Source organism: Varroa jacobsoni, unplaced genomic scaffold (assembly GCF_002532875.2).
Source record: "Varroa jacobsoni isolate VJ856 unplaced genomic scaffold, vjacob_1.0 scaffold_1370, whole genome shotgun sequence".
NCBI lineage: Eukaryota > Metazoa > Arthropoda > Arachnida > Mesostigmata > Varroidae > Varroa > Varroa jacobsoni.
Genome location: NW_019214272.1, coordinates 40,412 through 58,066, shown reverse-complemented (window position 1 = coordinate 58,066; position 17,655 = coordinate 40,412). Strand labels below are relative to the sequence as shown.

At 37.6% G+C, this 17,655-nt stretch overlaps 1 long non-coding RNA gene across 1 annotated transcript; it reads left to right on the top strand.

Moving 5' to 3' along the window:
* The first annotated feature begins 13,215 nt into the window (after positions 1-13,215).
* LOC111269265 (uncharacterized) lies at positions 13,216-17,292 on the top strand. Its single transcript, XR_002685681.2, has 3 exons — positions 13,216-13,682; positions 13,825-14,236; positions 14,632-17,292. It is a non-coding gene; the product is annotated as an uncharacterized LOC111269265 (long non-coding RNA).
* The last annotated feature ends 363 nt before the right edge of the window (positions 17,293-17,655 follow it).

Genomic DNA, 17,655 nt, shown 5'->3' with positions numbered 1-17,655 from the left:
TCTTTTTAAATTTTTATCAAGCAATTTAACTTTTTAATGTTTAAAGTTTAATAAAACTTTTTATCGATTTAAATCGAATACTGGGAAACCGCCACTGCGAGGTTAAGCCAGTCATTTCAGCGATGATTATCGGACAAATGCGACAGTAATTCTTTCTATTTCACATTTACACGGGAATCATAGTAAAGAATGCGCTGAAAATTCATCCTTACTTATGTCTGTAATTTTTTTTAATTGAAATTAAACTAATCAGCAGATCACCTCAGAAATCGAATATATGTTTGTCAAAAAATGTCAAAAAACGATATTTTAGAAGAAATAGGAAGCAACAAGAAGCAGAATTTTTTTTGACAATTTAGAATAGAAATAGTGTGCATACTAGATATCAATAATTAAAAACTTGTGGGATCTAAAGATTCAATGGATACATTAATTTGTTAAGAAGAACTCAATTCAACTGAACTCGAAGTCAATAATTGTTCGATGTGACCTTTTAGAGGACCAAGATTTGAGCATCACATAAAAACTGTCCCAAATACGTAGCTACTAATCTCTCCAAATGAGTAAATAAACTAGGTCATATGCTGCCAAATAAAAGATCTTGATACTCTATCGCTTATTTTCAACTATTATTATTACGTGAAGTGCTGCTGTTGATAATTTTTTTTATTCTTACCTATACACTTTCCGTGCTTCATGTCGTGTGCGAATCTAAAGGCTAGACAGAAGTTATTATGAGTTCAAATACATTTTCTAAAAAGCTCAAGCTCCGGTAGGCTATAGTTACGTACAAATAAACTATAATTTGATAACCAATAACGAACTTCTTAAATAGACCGTTCAGTTAACGCAATCGCATCGAAAGCTCTCATAATTTTACGGATTTGCGGATTTCGTTTCACGCAAAGTTTGCTATTAAGTACACTTTACCTGAATAGAAATAAAAGGCATATTATATATATCATAAATGCGACTTCGAATAATCCCCGTTTTGTCTTGAGGTCTCTCTCGTTTGGTAGTTTACTACGGATATTAAAGAGATTTCTTTTTCTAATGTTTTCTAGTTAAATTAAGAACTTTTTTGATGTTTATGTAAAGGCAACGTTATTAATCACTAGATTTTTAGCTTTATTAGCTCCAATTCCATGCTGTGAATATGAGGATGTATGTACATCTAGATTTATGAATGAGTCCTTACTGAGGTTTATTTGCGAAGATATCATTGAACGTTAGGAATGATAATATTTCAATTTAGTCGCTCCTTTCACGGCAAAACTTGACGTCTTGAGAGTTTCCTGTCCGACGGAAAGCTAGTTGTCGTGTATTGTGATTGAATACGGCTTTTTCAGGAAATATGAGGACATCTGCCGCTGTTGGTTCTTGCACTTTGTGAATTGTTATAGTAAAGCGTTATTGTACAGGAAATTGACGTTGCCGAGAAGGGAATCCATCGTTTTTGAAAAATTGATAGTATTTCTTAGAAACATAACGAAGTGGTTTTTGCACCGCTTTGAATATGAGCTATAATAAAATGCTTAAATAAATCACACTACCACCCTTGTGCCATTACAACATTTGGGAGATCTAAGCTTTTATCTTATTTATTTTATTTTACATGATCCGTACACCTGTCTTTAGTTGTAGATTTTAGGATAAATCAAGGCTATCAATGGGCCAAATTCTATGGGAAAACGTGAAAAAATGGAATGGAAAACCTTACTGAACAAATTATATTCCTTTAGAGTTTTAAGGACTTGTTTAGGGCAAGTATTGTTAATAATCCGTGGCATTCTATTCACAAATATTCGTAAAAACGAATATGCAATTTGTGGTAAAAATGCCCATGGGGTATTCAACTCATGTCAGCAAGTAGATGAGATCGATATATTGGGCAATAGAACCTCGTCTTAAAGCAGTGCTTTTAGGCAGTGTAATTTAATTGTTCCAGTAAAAGCTGGGAACCCTTGGCGCTAGCGTTATTCAGTCGTCGGTTAGTGGTCTAGTTTTATATTTTGCAATGCCTATATAAATACGACTTTTTGATACAGCCGTCTTCAATATGGGCATTTCTCGTTTTTGGCAGAAGTAACAATTGAAGCCGTGTGACCTTAAAAGTCCTCTGAAAGTTTGTTGAATGTTTATTGCATCTATCGCAGGACGTTTGATTAGACGCCTCATAAGGCTTTCGTCTAATCATGGGATATTCGTTCCAGACAATAAAGTCATACAAAGTAGATTTGCCGTTTCTCAATCCTTTTTTATATTGCACAGTGTGTCCTTCTTGATGTGAATCTAAAATTAGGGGTGCGCGCTTCGGCATTCGAGACCCCAGATTATGTTTCTGTAATGAACACTCATCCCTAGACCGTCGGCCAACATCATTGAGCCGTTACCACAAATGTCGTTAGATGTATTTTTGTTGTACATTTAAAAGATGCTCGCGGGTGATTACGAATTCGTGCTATTCTTCTTACGAATTGCAGTTATTGTTCAATATCTGTGTTTTCGTCTGACTGGTGCTGATTTTTAAGGGTTGACAGATTAAGCCTCCCTAACATTTTGTAAAAGTCCTTCAGTTTAACTTGCAGATATGTAAAAGGCTTTACCATGATAGAATTCAAGGATGAACAATTTTTTTCTTTGATTACTCGTCTTCACGGTAATATTCTTGAGACACTGTTTCAATTTTAAATTAATTTATAATTTTTTTAAATGAAAATGTATTTATTTTGGTTTAGTATTTTTAGCTATTCTCTCCGTGTAAGCAAATCCTCGGAATCACATCTTTGAGATATGGTATCAAGGACTTATCCGTACCGTACATCTGATCGAGGCAGGTTCTGTTGGACTTAGCCGGAATCTCTCGATTTTTGAGTTATCTCATTCTTGAAAAGGTTAATATATATTAATATAATCATAAATATATTAGGAATCTCCTGAGGCGTTTGGGTTTATTCGACGTCCCTCACAGCCTTCTACCGATGCTGATTGTTAATAAGTAGCCCTTTGGGTAAGCAAGCTGCTTTGGATGTCGAAAAAAGGACGTCTTCAGTCGTTTTCGATGTGAGTTTACGAATATTGTAGAATTATCATCTCAGAAAGTAAAGTATCTTCTTGAAAAATACTGTGGTTTTTGAACACCTTTAGTTATTCTATTTATGTAAACAAGACTTTAAAATCACGTATTTTAGGGATAGCAACAAGAACTTGCCTCCATCAGGAACCAAAGTGGGCCTCGCTGGACTTAGGTGGAGTTTCCGCAACAAATCTATCAAACGTCATAACAAGCAGTTATCAAGCATATTAATAACTGTTTTTCGGGACATAGATTTGTCGCAGTAATTTTTTCCAAGCTGAGATCCAAACCAATGTGGGAACATATGCTATAATTATCATAGCAATGCAGATGAAGAAATGCACATTAGCCACGCAGACCACACCACCCTACGTACTATTTTACGGTAGGTGTGGATGCAGTTGTTTGATAAGTGGGTGTCACTCATGGGTTGGGAAGCTTAACATTTCAGGCAACGGCTAAACGCGGCCCGATGTATCTACCATTTCGGCACTGCTTATTATTCACCGTGACTGTACTTTTCGCAATATACTTAACTTTACTGATAAGCATATTTTAACGTTGATGTGGCAGATGAAAATTTTCAGAGGTTCAGCGCTATATGGAAGAACCCCCTGTGACGTAACTTTATTCTGGTGGTGCTATTAGTCCTTTTTGTCATCTGCGAAAGTTCTCATTTTAGTAGAGCGTCACCAGTACATGGGGTACGAGTTTTCCCCATAAACTATGAGCTCAGTGTATGGATTCGTATATTTTCAAGCAGTGTTTTTATCGCAGAATTAATTGGCAGTATGATAAATCATGTTTTTTAGGACTAATTTATTAAATCTCAGATTTGCATTTCGACCCAAAATTTCTGTTTCTAGTGGAGTTCTAGTTTCTTCGTCGATCCACAGTGGAATATGGACATGTGATGCTTTGTTCTTAGCATTCTTTGCCTACCAAACGAGCAACAACGTTGCCGAACTTTTGCACTTAGTGTCTTATGAAAATGTTTTTTCAGTTGGAACACTCATTTGAGAGGGTCTGATCGATCTTCAGATTACTGACGTTCACTAAGGTAACTAACAAGTTCTAGCCAACCTGCATTGCACATTATTGTCAGGAGTAGTAACACAAATGCATGCGCACGCACATGCATCGTGGTATTCTGTCGCGTATCTCGGTTCACCTTTGAATGTAAATGATAGGATAAAATATTGTTAACGTTTGAAAATTTATCTTCGTCCTTTCAATCACTAAGTCTCCTACAAATGAATCCAATAAAATTTTGATCAGATGAGCGTACAACAGAGTTCTTCAGCGATTCAATCTTCGCAGTCATATAGATCAAGTATCGTACAAAGGGACGATTCGCTTGCAACAGACGATTAAAGGGATTCTCACGATTAGTGATTCAACTTCCATATTATCGGAGCGCAACTTATTTTTTGTTGTGGATAGCTCACGATGCCAGCCTATTGGGACAGTACAAAATACTGTAGGCGGTCATAAGGTCCTTGTTATAGCTTAGTGGGTAACGGATTTGGTTGCTAATCTTACGGACGTGTTACGTTCTAGACTTGAATCCAGGTATAGACAGACACACGATTCGTTTCGTGGTGGGATCTTACCAGCCATCGGTCTAATGGAATGCCTCACGGCGGTACCAAATGTAAAATTCGAAAGAGAGATAGTTACACATAGGACCGACGTGATTCGCAAAGGATATGCAAAGCGTTGCTTGGTCTGCTTTAATTGCTCTGTTTGCTCAGACCGTGGGGGGTTATGCCGCACCGGTATTCCAGGGCTGGCCGCGTTTTGAACAATGATTCCTTTCATTCATTGTCACGTATCGGATGTAAATGTTGTTCCTTTAGGCACACCCTTTAAATACTGAACGACGGCTCGAAATGTTGGGTGATTTAAAATTTGTAGGCGGCGTTCTATGCTGTCTTGTGGATGCATAAAACAGATCTGCAAAAATCGGAATTGCATCTCGTGTAATGGCCTCAGTGACCCGATTCTATGATAAACAACATCTTGTATAAAGGATTGTAGGTTCGTTTAGAAGAACGACACTCCCCAATGGCGCCAAAAGAAATCTGAAATAAACGTATGTGTTGACCGATATCTTTGAAAATCCTTCGCTGCTGGTGCATTGTTTGAATAGAGTCTGTCTAGTTCTGCAGTCAGTTAATTTTCCCTGGCATACAAGAGAAATTTGTCGTCTACTGACATGTTTTCGTGTTGGTTTGTTTTACTGTATTTACGTCTTTGAGTATCGATGCAACTTTGATCAATTGTTTATCCTGCTCCCTCGCTCTGCCTGAAAGTTCGTTGCATTTTTTGTTTGCTCGATGTTGACCATTCGATTCTTTCTTTCATTGCATCATTTAGGGAATCCGTTTCTGATTAGGATTTGTTTCGACGTCCTATGGCCACTTAATAGACTACAACCTTGAAACTTCCTCTTCAATATAGTTCGAACACAACTTGCGATGCTTTACATGTCGGACACACTCATTTATGTAACACTATTTTTGCATCGATGATAGATTCGCGCGAGTGATGCTGGTGGCCGGTGCAAACGCTGGCACGACATGGTTTTCAAATATAGACGGGACAGAGAAGTTGCTGTCGTCAACTTACAAGTAACCAAACTGCCATTACGTTGCATAGGCAAAGCTAACTTTTTCTTCTAGCAGGAAAAATATCTGGCCGCTCAATGTTGTCTTTCGCACCTCTCTTCCCACCGAGGAACTGCATTGATCGAAGGAAATCATTCCAATTCGTTAACTCGAAAGGGCCGATTTGGCTCATGTCAGCCAACTATTTATAACTTTCAGTAGCTAAATTAAATAGATCGATAAACTTCGTAAAACAAAGTAAGCTATCCCTACCGAATGATCGCTAAAACCGAAACTATATCATCTTTGTTCGCTGATCCATTTGCTGCTCGCCATTATCGAAAATTGCTTTAACTTGATTACTTTAACCAAAGAACTGGTATTTGAAAATTTTATCTAATAGAATAATTCAGCAATCGGAAAGCCTATTAGGTGCGGCTTTTCTTACTGAAATGTATTGTTTTACTGCTAAAATATTGGCTGTAGGGTAAGGTAGACAAAACAAGCTGAGTCCTTATAAGAACCCTACCCCCTATAACTTATGTAAGATCACTGAGGGTATCTAAATTAGGTACGTATCATTATGAACAACGGTAACTCTACCTCAATTCCCTGTTCCGGATATCCTTACTCTGCCATCCTTATTTCAGAACGAAGAGAAAAGAAGACAATCTAGAAAAGGAAGGCATCAAATATTACTTAACGACTACTCGAGAAGGTAACCAAAACTTTGCGCTTTCGAAATAATTTTTCCCTAGTTATTTTTCCCTATCTAAACATGTACCTGTAGAACTAGACTTCGATTAATTGCTCATGGTTTTGCATAAGTTTGGTGCTACACTATCACATTTTACTGTTACCAAAGATATTGGCTTTAATGAATATGCGAAAGGACTCCTTTCGCTAAGCAAGCTTAGGTAGAGCTAACTGCTCTGCTTCAAGCTGTTCGATTTACGAGATTGTTTACTTACATATATTCTGGAATAGATTTATTACGAGTACTATCTGTAAACGTGAGGATGCTGTTTTAGATCAACAACAAGTGGACCTATAGCATTATTAACGCTTGACCATTCTATTGTAAAGATGAATTCGTCTAAAAGAAGCTCAGCTAACAATATATCTGAAACCAATGAGGATCAAAAATCGAACACCACTTCGTGATACCATCTATTTTTCAAATACTTTTAAGTGATACCTTAGTAATTCCGATTAATCAGATTTCTCTCAACTATTCTGCTTCTGTGGCTTACTAGGTAAACGATATAGTTGCTGATGACGGTTTTTGGGTACTTGTTTATGTTGACGAGCTAACCACAAATTAGTCTTAATTGTAAGTAGCATTTAGCCTCGTGCAATCTTGTGATAGTTCGTACCAACCGTAAATAGGCCCACTATATATGATAACGTGTTTTCTCAATGTCCTTTTGAAAGTCAAAACACACTCACGCTTAATCAAATCTAGCTAATACGCTAAGATCTTTTTAGTTGTAAGCATTTTGAAGCGGATTAGGTTACTCTTATCAAATTGTATGCTTGCTCCTTGCAATATGGGTACAAGAGTGGTTATTTTTCAAAGAACTTATGCGAGAAAAAGCTATCCGATTAATATTTAGACTTAATTTGTTTATCCTTTAAATACACTTTATGAGTGAACTTCTTTCTACAAAATGACGTGAGAAACGTATCGTATGAAATTACGCTGCAGATTATGTTGTTGGCAGATTTCGTGCGTATCCACATTTTAAGTAATTGTACTTAATAAGGTGTGGCCATGTCTATAGGCTCTGGTACTTTAAAAAAATTATCTATTACAGTAGATCGCTGGAGCAGTAAATTTGTTGTATTTCTCAACTTCTTCATTCATGAATCTGTTTCGATAATGTATAACAATGTTCGCTGTAGCTGCGCGAACCTCAGTTCTTTATGTGATGTTCCTTCGCCACCGCCGCTCACTCGCAAAGGTCTTATAACAAGTTCCGCTAAGCCCGAGTATGCGGATTATGCAGCATATAAACCTTATTCTCTCTACAAGCTTACATCTGTAGTCTCTAAATATAACGATTCTCTATACTTTATGGACGCGACCTCGGCTTATTTAGTTTCCACCAGTGCATATTTTTCGATAGAAAAGAAAAATAGACCTAATAATCTACATAGATACCCAATATAAATGCCACTGTTGGTGGATCTTTATTCTGCAAAGGCATTAGACATAATTATTTTCAAGCCTCCGAAGCGTTTCCTCCAGTCATCAATTTACCATAGCGTTACTTGAGCATTATAAGCGTCTAAGATCCGGCGCTTCCCTTTTAGCAGAGATATATCCATGCACGGATTCAGTCGTATTACCAAGATGTAGCTCAGTCGAGCCAAACTGATGTTCATGACTAAGCTTCAGAACACTTCTATTTGATTTCTTTGATGTGGCCCCACCGCACGGAGTATATGTGCCTTCTGGCCATGTCACTTCGAAGACGAATAGCTAAAACGAGAATTGATGTAGTTGGCATGACCATTAGGCGAATCCTTTTGAGCAAGCAGTGCTTTGAGGCTAGCAAAGTTTGCTCTCTGATCGCTTTTGTTTTGGTCGATTTCGTAAAAAGCACATTGAAATAGCACAAGCAATCAGAATAATTTGCTTTTGTGCTTATTTGAAGTTGTTATTATTATAAATCAAGTCCGGCCATGTTAGAAGGTCTTAGGAACAGTGCGGCTTCGAATTAGCTTTTCAATGGTTCAGTTCGAACTGCCTATCATACGAACACTAACGGCTGAAATAAAAGTGAGTCTAATAGGAAAAAATGCAATTTTTAGCTTTAGACATATAAAAGGCAACACTTTCTTAAAGAGCTTTGAAAAAAAAATGACAATATGTGTGGCCTAGTTAGGGGTCAACGTAGAATTACTTTACTTTTGCATACCTTTTTTTGGCACTTTGTTTATATCTAATAATAACATCAAATCGGGAACCCCTTGTTGTTTGACTCCGAAATCCTTTATATGGTAGGCGTTAATTTAGCTCCAGATGTAAGACGATTTGCAAAAGTGTACGTTGTTTCTAATTAGTGATAATTCTAAGTGACAAAACCAATGTAACATGTTAAAAACCGCTCGTGTTTTTCACGTTTATTCTTGCACAAACGCGTAGGCAATGAAGACAATATTTGCAGAGAATCCTGGTAAAGATAATCTAAATAAAACTGAACCTTGTGCTGAATATTCGAGTTCCCATATATTTCTCACGTGGTAAGCCTATAAACAACAAATACTACATGAAAAGCACACACTCTACATGGTGGTATCGCATTGTCCCTTCAAAAATACCGTCTATGTCTAAATATTTCTTCAATGTCTCTTTAAGTAACTTCGTTTAGAACTGAATTGCTTTGCAATACCTTAATTCCTGTATGTGATTTATGTGCCTGAATTATCCTGTCATCTCTCTTCAAAATGTATGATAATGTTGAAGCATACTAACCACATCTAATTAAGTTGCGAAAATAAATCACGTTCAATTCAGTGTGTAAGGATCCCTTATTCTACTCAAATAATTATTATCCGACGCGAATCCTATTGACAAAATAAATTGCTTCCAATGTCTTTTAGTGAAACTTTAAGTATTTCATTTGAGAAGAAGGATCCTCCATAGCTGTGCCACGTTACTACCTAACACCAGCGTGTTTTGGATGTCCTTCACGTAGTAATTTCTACACAGTCCTTAACTGCTCCCTTGCGAGATCTAAAAATACCATGGTAACGGAATCATGCTGAATCTATCCAGTTGAGACGGCAGCAGGAGAGCAAGCACGGCAAAAAGAAACATTTTTAATTTCTTTTTCATGTATAGATATAAAAATGCACAGTGTCCATTGTCGATTCAAAAACGACTGTGGTCGAGGTTTTGGACGTACCCCTTACGAAGGAGGTGCTCTCAGCTTTTACTTTCGGTGCTCTATAGTTCTTCTTCGAGTGAACAAGAAACTTGTGCTTAAATATGATTCAGATGCAAGCTGTGCTTGTGCCTTGAGACCGATTAGATGATATCTACGATGTCTCGAGTAACTGTGCTTCAAAACTAACTGTGGACAAATATTCAACGCCAGTACTGAATGCACTGGTTGCCTTTGGCATGAATTGGCAATGAACGTTCGAGTTTGACATACATTACGGTTAGTTTTAAAGATAAAGTCAATACAGCCGCTTTTAGCCACCGGTGCGTATCACAAATCTCGAAGTTGATCGGAACAATCAGTAGCAAATACTTGAACTTCATTAAAAAATAGCTAGTCGTGGGCTTCGAGTAGGCCATTCTTTATTTTTATAGCTAGAATCAGTGGAAGAAGGAATAACGCCTTTGGTCTAGCAGGCGGCGACACTGGACTTTGACGGTGGGTACTAATCTTATATGTATGTATGCTATCAGTAAGATCTAACGATATTTTTGCTCATTTTTAATTCGAGAGGGCCGCCAAAGGGGCTGATAGGAAGGTAACTAGGGTTTAATAGGTTAACAGATGTTAATAGGGTCTTATTATTCAGCTGGCTTATCATACGGAGTTAGCTTTTTTTTTTTTAATAAATGTTTGATTATATACTTTATTTTACCTTGCATGTATATGCTCTTTTCGCAAGAGAGGAAAGGAACTACAAGTATAGGCTGATACTTAATCTGAAAATGAAAGACTGTATTTTTTGCGACCTCACTATGCTTTTTTAGAACTGAATTATCTATTTCCGATAGTAGAATGGCCCAGGAGAACGTTAGAGAGCTTTAGCTCGTTAGCAGTTATAAACTTCGTGGTAAATCGCGCCCATTTGCTTCGTAAGCTTACATCAGGCTTGCGCAATGGAAACCGCTAACCTTAGCTATGATCATATTCTTCATACAACGGAGAGCTTTCGCTGGAATTAAGCTAATTAGCTGGGACGTTTCTGTGAGACGGTGATTCTCAACAGTTACCCCTTATGAAAACTTCCAGCTGGCATTTAAAAAAGTGTATCAGGTGCCTTTGAGCTTTCTTTTCTTTGAGAAAAATTTCAAACATGAATCTTTCGAAGATTTTCATATTAATTTCATATGACACAAAGTACTATTAAGCATTTAAGAAGCATGGCATAAGTGACTCTTCAGTGCCAAGAAATATGCGTCAACAGCTTAATCTTATATAGAGAGAAGCACTGCGGATATACTTCAAAGGGCCTACTTAAAGATACTGGAAGAATCAGAAGATACAGACCTAGTTTTAGGAGCCTCTTTTAAAGGCAATTTGTATTATGTATAACATTCAATAGCTTGTTTCAAGCATGGTTCTGTTTTTAAAAAATCAATTACTCCTAAACTGTGACTTAACATTTTTTTGGCAAATGGAATAATTGTTCATTCCGCTAAAGGATTCCTACGCCGTGTACTACCATTTCCCGTTGGTTACTCTGTTATAATGGATCAATTTGAAACTTATTGATAGCTCTAATACAACATTTGAACACCTGGACTTTTTCCAATTCTAATTACGTTTAGAAACGTAAAGATTACGTTTTTTTTTTTTTGTTTGTAATACATAATAGCTCCTTTTTGCTATACTTTGTGAATTTAGGCACTAGATAAATATAGTAATTCAACTGAGGGGAATCTAATTTGAGCTCAGTGATTTCCGCAATAAAGGTATTTCGACTGCTAATTTATAAGTTATCTAGCTGCTTGACAGATCGAGCTTACGGCAGCGTAAAGCGAGGTCATAGAACATACACGAGGACATACTCTTTAATGTATGTGCTGCTACCCAAACAACGATAGCCATGCCAGTCTCTTGCGATACGATGTGATGGAATCGTCTACCCAAGTGAACTATCATAATATTTATTAGAAACCTTTTACGAAGTAGATTGAATAACAATTCAATTTTCGTTGGAAAAAAATATTGGATTAAAAATAGAAAATACTAGTCGAAGAAGGAAATCATTGCAACGGTCTTTTTTAAGCCAGAAGCTACAAAACGAGTAATCGCACTACTTTTGCCACTACAATGCTCTCGGCTACTACAGGCTTCGACCTGGAAGTGGCAATGTTTTTTTTTCAAAATGGAAATAAACATAATTACCTTGATGCTTAGAATAGCTTCTGAAGATCGTAATGTCATTCAGATCTTCATAGATTACATTATTATTATTAACGTGTCTAAATGACAGTATGAAATGACTGACTAAATGAGAGGTCAAGTCTATTACGCGTAATAGTCATACGATGTTTTTGCAAAAACCTTTCATAGATATAACTACAAGAGCAATTATAATAACGTTTCGGCTAGCTCTTTAATAAGCACATACTCATTACATTAAGCTGGAACATTAATTATTTCGGCTTCTCACCTAACGAATCCTAACGAGAAATTAACTTGTTATATATTTGCTACGTCTACGTGATTCACCACGACCTTCTCGCGTTCATCAATGATTGATTTATTCCTTCTTATCGTATATTTTGATGTTCGTCAGCAAAAAGCTCGTTACAGGATTTCAGAACCCTCCTCACTGTCAGGCGTACGCTTACTGATGTTATTCGATAATCTTACGGAGCGGGATCTGAAGAAGGTGGAGTAGAAGGGAATCTTTTGCTCAAGCTTTTGCAAGGCGACTTTTACTATCTTTGCCATATGTCATGAAGGAGGATGACTTTGTCTCCTTTTTCAAACCTTTTCCGATAGAGATCCTTGTTATTCTTGAATAGTTCATAACCTGACCAAAGGAGAATCATCGTTTTCTTTTTTAATAAGGGTCTGACTATAATGATTTTTCTCTGCATCGTATCAACGTGGAAACACTTGTTCTCGTCGCTGATGTGACCAGGTTCTGTGTGAAATCCTATTACTGTGAATGCGTGCTGTTCACTGCCGAGCGGGACGTTGATAGGCAATAAGAGGCCGCGTCTTAGTTAATGGCCTATCCAAGTTGTATAATAGACCTAAGCCACTTGCCAACAACCATATGAATTCAGTTCACTTTCTCGCACGAATTGACGGGCCGTCATTCTTTAAAAGTGCCTCCGGTTAGTCTTTACTGATTCTAGATGCCCAATTAAAGCACAGTATGCGTTCCAGGTCAAAGATGCTATTCTTGAATATCGCAAACCAAGTTTGAGCACTACTATCAGTTGAAAAGCTCTCGCTATATTTAAAACAGATATTCCATGTTGCTTTGGTGGTTGTTTAGTCTCGAGAAAAGCGGCCTACAGCAGATGCCTAAAATACGCTTTTTTGCACTCGGAACCTTCATGTGTGAAGCCTGAACTCGTCAGAAGATTTGGATTTTCAAAGAAGAGGCTACACTTCTGAGTGTAATATAAACGAAAACAAACAGTGGAAAAGTAAACAAGGAAAGAAACCATAAAACAAACCAAAAGTACTGGTGTTCTTATATATATATATAAAACTATCCAATTGAGATGTATATAAAGTATCAACGCATAAACCTCTTTGCACTTCCTCTGAAAAATTAGGATACGAAGAATTTGCTGTCCTATTGAGGATTCTGCACCTTTATCCTGCTCTTCGACGAAGCACTAAACTATTAATCGCTATGCTTTCAAATGAATTATAAACTAGGATTGGCTTAGAGTAACGTTATATAATACTTTGATCTTCAAGTTTAATGGCCCGCATTTTTGTGAATTATATTCAGAGTGCTTATTTACCCTTCGTTTACTGATTAATAAGAACTGAGGTCTAGTAGGTAGAATTCACTCGCTCCAGGTGCAAGTAAATTACGCTATTGGCCAGTTTGCTATATTCTATTGTGTCCCGGAATGAAGCTGGGTTCGTATATCTTCACCAACATGCGACAACTCGTAACCATTTTATTAAAATGCTCGCATTTTCTTCTGGTCTTCTGCCTGAGAACGTGCATGTAGGACGTTGTCATTTGTCTTCGAAGTCGTAAAACATAGAGGCAGGACCCCAGAGACGAACATAGAGCTCGACACATGGTAACCGGAGGCAAAGGTATATTTTAACGGTAGTCGTTTTGGCCTTTAGCTATTTAACTTTCGATAATCCGTACGCTGTTGCTTGATATGAGACTTTGCCTTCTGGTGAAAATCTCAGCCAAATACGTATTGGAATAAACGGAATGACGCTATATTAGTTTCAGGTCTTCCAATGTCAGGAGCACGGAAACGACAAAGAGCAGCAGTCGCAATACCCCCGTAAAACTTCCTCTGATTTTATTTTAGGGCACAAATCCGAATTCAGTCTTTTGGGGGTGAACATTAGTTGTGTTACCGGAGCGTAATTTGTCATCCTAATGCATAAGAATGAAAGGCACTGCGCGTAATCATTACAAATGTTTATGAGTTCAACGGTGCTTTACATCAGGAAAATATTACCACAATCCGCGTTAGAAAACGTGCTATTTCATGTAAACAAGAAACCTATTAGCCTTCGCAATAATATTTTATATTTAGGACAGGCCACAGCAAAGCCAATTGAGTAAAGTTTTCCCAGTAGTGTCCTGAAATGATTTTCCTCCGCAGTTTCATTATGACCAGCGTTATACCGTAAGTAGTTTATTATTATCTCATTATATTATAGTATTAATATTTCGCGAGATCTAATATTCGCAACGAATCAGGTCAAAAGTTATACTTTAGGCACTTGAATTGCAGAAAGGTCCTTGTTGATGAGATTGCATAAACTGTTCATTTAAACTTGATGTTTATCAGTTATTAAAGATCTATGTCTAAACATGCCGTCGTTGCGATTAAATTTTTTTTTATAGCCGGCTAAAACCGATTAGAATGAGCCCTTTTAGAGGCGAAATGCCTGCCAAACGATAAGGACTAGGATAAAAATATTACGGATAAAAAGTGAAATGATACATAGTTAGGCCTAGGGTAAGTCAATATAAATTATTTTGAGAAAGTAATTGAGTTTCGTTTGGCGATCGACACAGGGACGTCAAGATGTGAGTCTTGCTTACCGCGCCAGCTCAGCGGCCGTATTCTACCTTTGGAGAAACAAAGGATTCAACAACTCAATTAGACATTGCAATAAGCAGTTGAATACGGTATAGTAGCAGTGAGAAATTCTCTATGGTTCTAAAATCAAGTGTTGTTAATAAGATCTAGCATCATGGTCTAATGAAACATATCTTTGTTTCACACAATACACAGGCGCATTTTCTAAGCAAAGTGTTTCGTAATTCATAGGAATACTATAAGTACTATTACAAACGTTCGAATAGAGTAGATTTTTTAGAATGTCCGATCATTTTCAACTGACCGCTCGAGCTGAAAATGATTTACACACTAATTTAAATATCCAAAGCTATAAGAGCATACCGCAATGTACGCTCAATTACATTCTATCATGGCGTTAATCTTCAGTAGCAGAAAATAAAGTTTTTTCTTCGATATAGATTATAGAAGTACTGGTTACGTACCATTAAAATTTTGGCTGGATAAAATATACTCGACCAACTTAGTTAGGGGCGTAAAAGCGCTTTCTTACTGTTAATGACCAGAATCTGCGGAAAGATCTCGTACATAAATTACTTCGCTGTTAGCATTGAGGAAACCCCACGAAAGAAGATGATATTTCATTCCTTTAACAAAGACGATTTTAGCCTTGCGTCTAGTAGTCTGTATGAAACCTGAATAACCTTGCAGAAGTGTAATGCAACGTACATTTTGTCAGGTTACCGACAAAGCAACCAGTCGCCCTCGTTCATACATGGAAGCAACCGAAATAACACGGTACAAAGTCTGGATAATACGGAGTTAAAGCCATCGCTGCACTCTTTTCTCTTTAATTCAAGACGTTCACTAATCAGACTGTCTACCGTCGACTGCTGTGCCATGTATCCATGAGGCTCGTCGTAGGGATCTGTGACAGCACTGATTGTTTTCCTTTCGGGGACTATCTCGTCAAAACAGATTCCCCTGATATATTTTCTAAGTATAGGAATTAGCTTGCCTGCATTCTCTTCGGCGCTATCTCCAGAGTCGCTTCCTTTCCTGTCCGGGCGACTATTCTTTCCCCTGGTTTTTCTCTGATGGGCAATACAGACTGACCCATGTCACCTTGATCGCACTCTATGCGCGTTTCTTGCTAGTAATAGTCGAGCAATTTATTTGTAAAGTATACCACACCAGTTTTTAGCTGCATTGGACTTAGCTCGTGAAGAGCCGGTTTTTTTTTCTTTATCTTCGATGTTTTCATCACAGTTTTATAACCCGTACTTTGAGAAGCCACATATCAAGTCGGCGGATAACGCATTATTTAGGACCCTGAACTGCAGTCACCTTCTCTGTAATCCTTAAATGCCTAATTTCCCCTCCAAAAAAAGACTGCAGTGTTATAAACGCTTGTTGCGCTAAGAGCTTCTTTACATAGTTTTTTTCGTTAATTTTCAATGGATTTTATTAACGTCTCCACCTTCGAGAAATTGAAACTTAATAAATCAGTGTTGATTTTCAGCACCAAGCAATGTCCTTATTCAAAAACTCATCATTTCCTGATGACATTCGATTAGCTGGTAAACATAGATAGCCAAAGAAGTGAGAAATAGCTAGCAAATTCCATCTCCTAGTAGTGTCTAATTTGAAAGCTATTCAGTTCTTTTGACCCGTTAAAAAGCTTTGTATAGCCTAAGGACTAACCTGCTACGCGGCTCATCGAGCATCTTCCGCGTTTCCGTCATTATCGCTACATCAGAGTGAAATGCTGTCTGAACCGATTACATACGTGCCGGTACTAGTGCGTCGTCGTTGCAATTGAAGAAGAGAGCGAATCGTCAGGCCGGGGTTGCCGAGAAGTTAGTCAAATTGAGATGGACGACGAGTGAACTAAGCTGCAAGGCTGAAATCCATGGTGGTGTGTTAAAGTGTGGAGGGAGTCGCTTCGCCGCTACCTTCTTTTAACTCAACGACTTCAAAAAGCTGCCAAAAGGCCTGATCCTAGCAACCGCGGGGAAAGTTCCGGCTCGAGCAAATAAAACAGGTTTCGTAGAACGACAAGGCGGCTAAAAAATGTTCGAGAGAATCACATAGTCTTGTTGCAGCAAATCCTGGACAACTGTCAATCAAGAATCATCGCGTGTCTGGAGCATTTACACCTTTGATCTTAAAATCGTTGAGAGCTTGGATGGATAGAGACGGCACGTTGGAACAGATACATGGGTTGGGCAGTCAAGTGTTATGGCACGTGTCAGTAATTCTTGACGTTATTGCTACACGAGGAGGAGGCGTTGCTTTAATAAGTTGCATTTATGTCTGTACCTGTGCCTAGTCGCTATGAGATGCATTTAAACTGGACCAGCGTTCGAATACAGGGAAAACATAAATAAAACTTGTCACCCGAGCTTTTTGAGCATTTTTCAGTATCACTATTTAGTACTGTCTTATTTTCGTTCTCTTATTTGCAAAATGTATACTAAAAGAACTGTATACTCTGATTTGGACGCGAAGAAGTCGCAACGTTTCTGCAACGTTTGAAAGTCGACAAAATAACTGTGTGCTAACAACCAACATACCTGTAATTGAAACCTATAGAAAATAAAATTTTAGGAATTTAATCAAAACTTGTTATTACCTATTGCTAATTTTAGGGATCTGTTTCGCTCATCTGAGGATAGTTTCAGTCATTACTCATTGAACTATATTGTTACTACTAACACCTTTTGACTATATAAGCTCTAGCGGTTTCTACACGGCTCTAAGTAAAATGTACTGCCAACCTTGCACTATGCCTATGTATCTTTGCTGGACCACGTCTATTATTGCACTTGTAAACGTAGGTTTTATAGTCTCCATGTTTATGAATGGGCACGCCTTGTCAAGTTGATAACCGAAGAAAATTTTTAAATTCTGATTTTTTTTTTTATTTCTTAAGTAAAAGTGTACGAGGTTAAGCTGCTCCGTTCAAACAGACTGGGTTTGGGTAAAGAAGCCTTGTTCGCAAAAAGAACTTTGTTTCA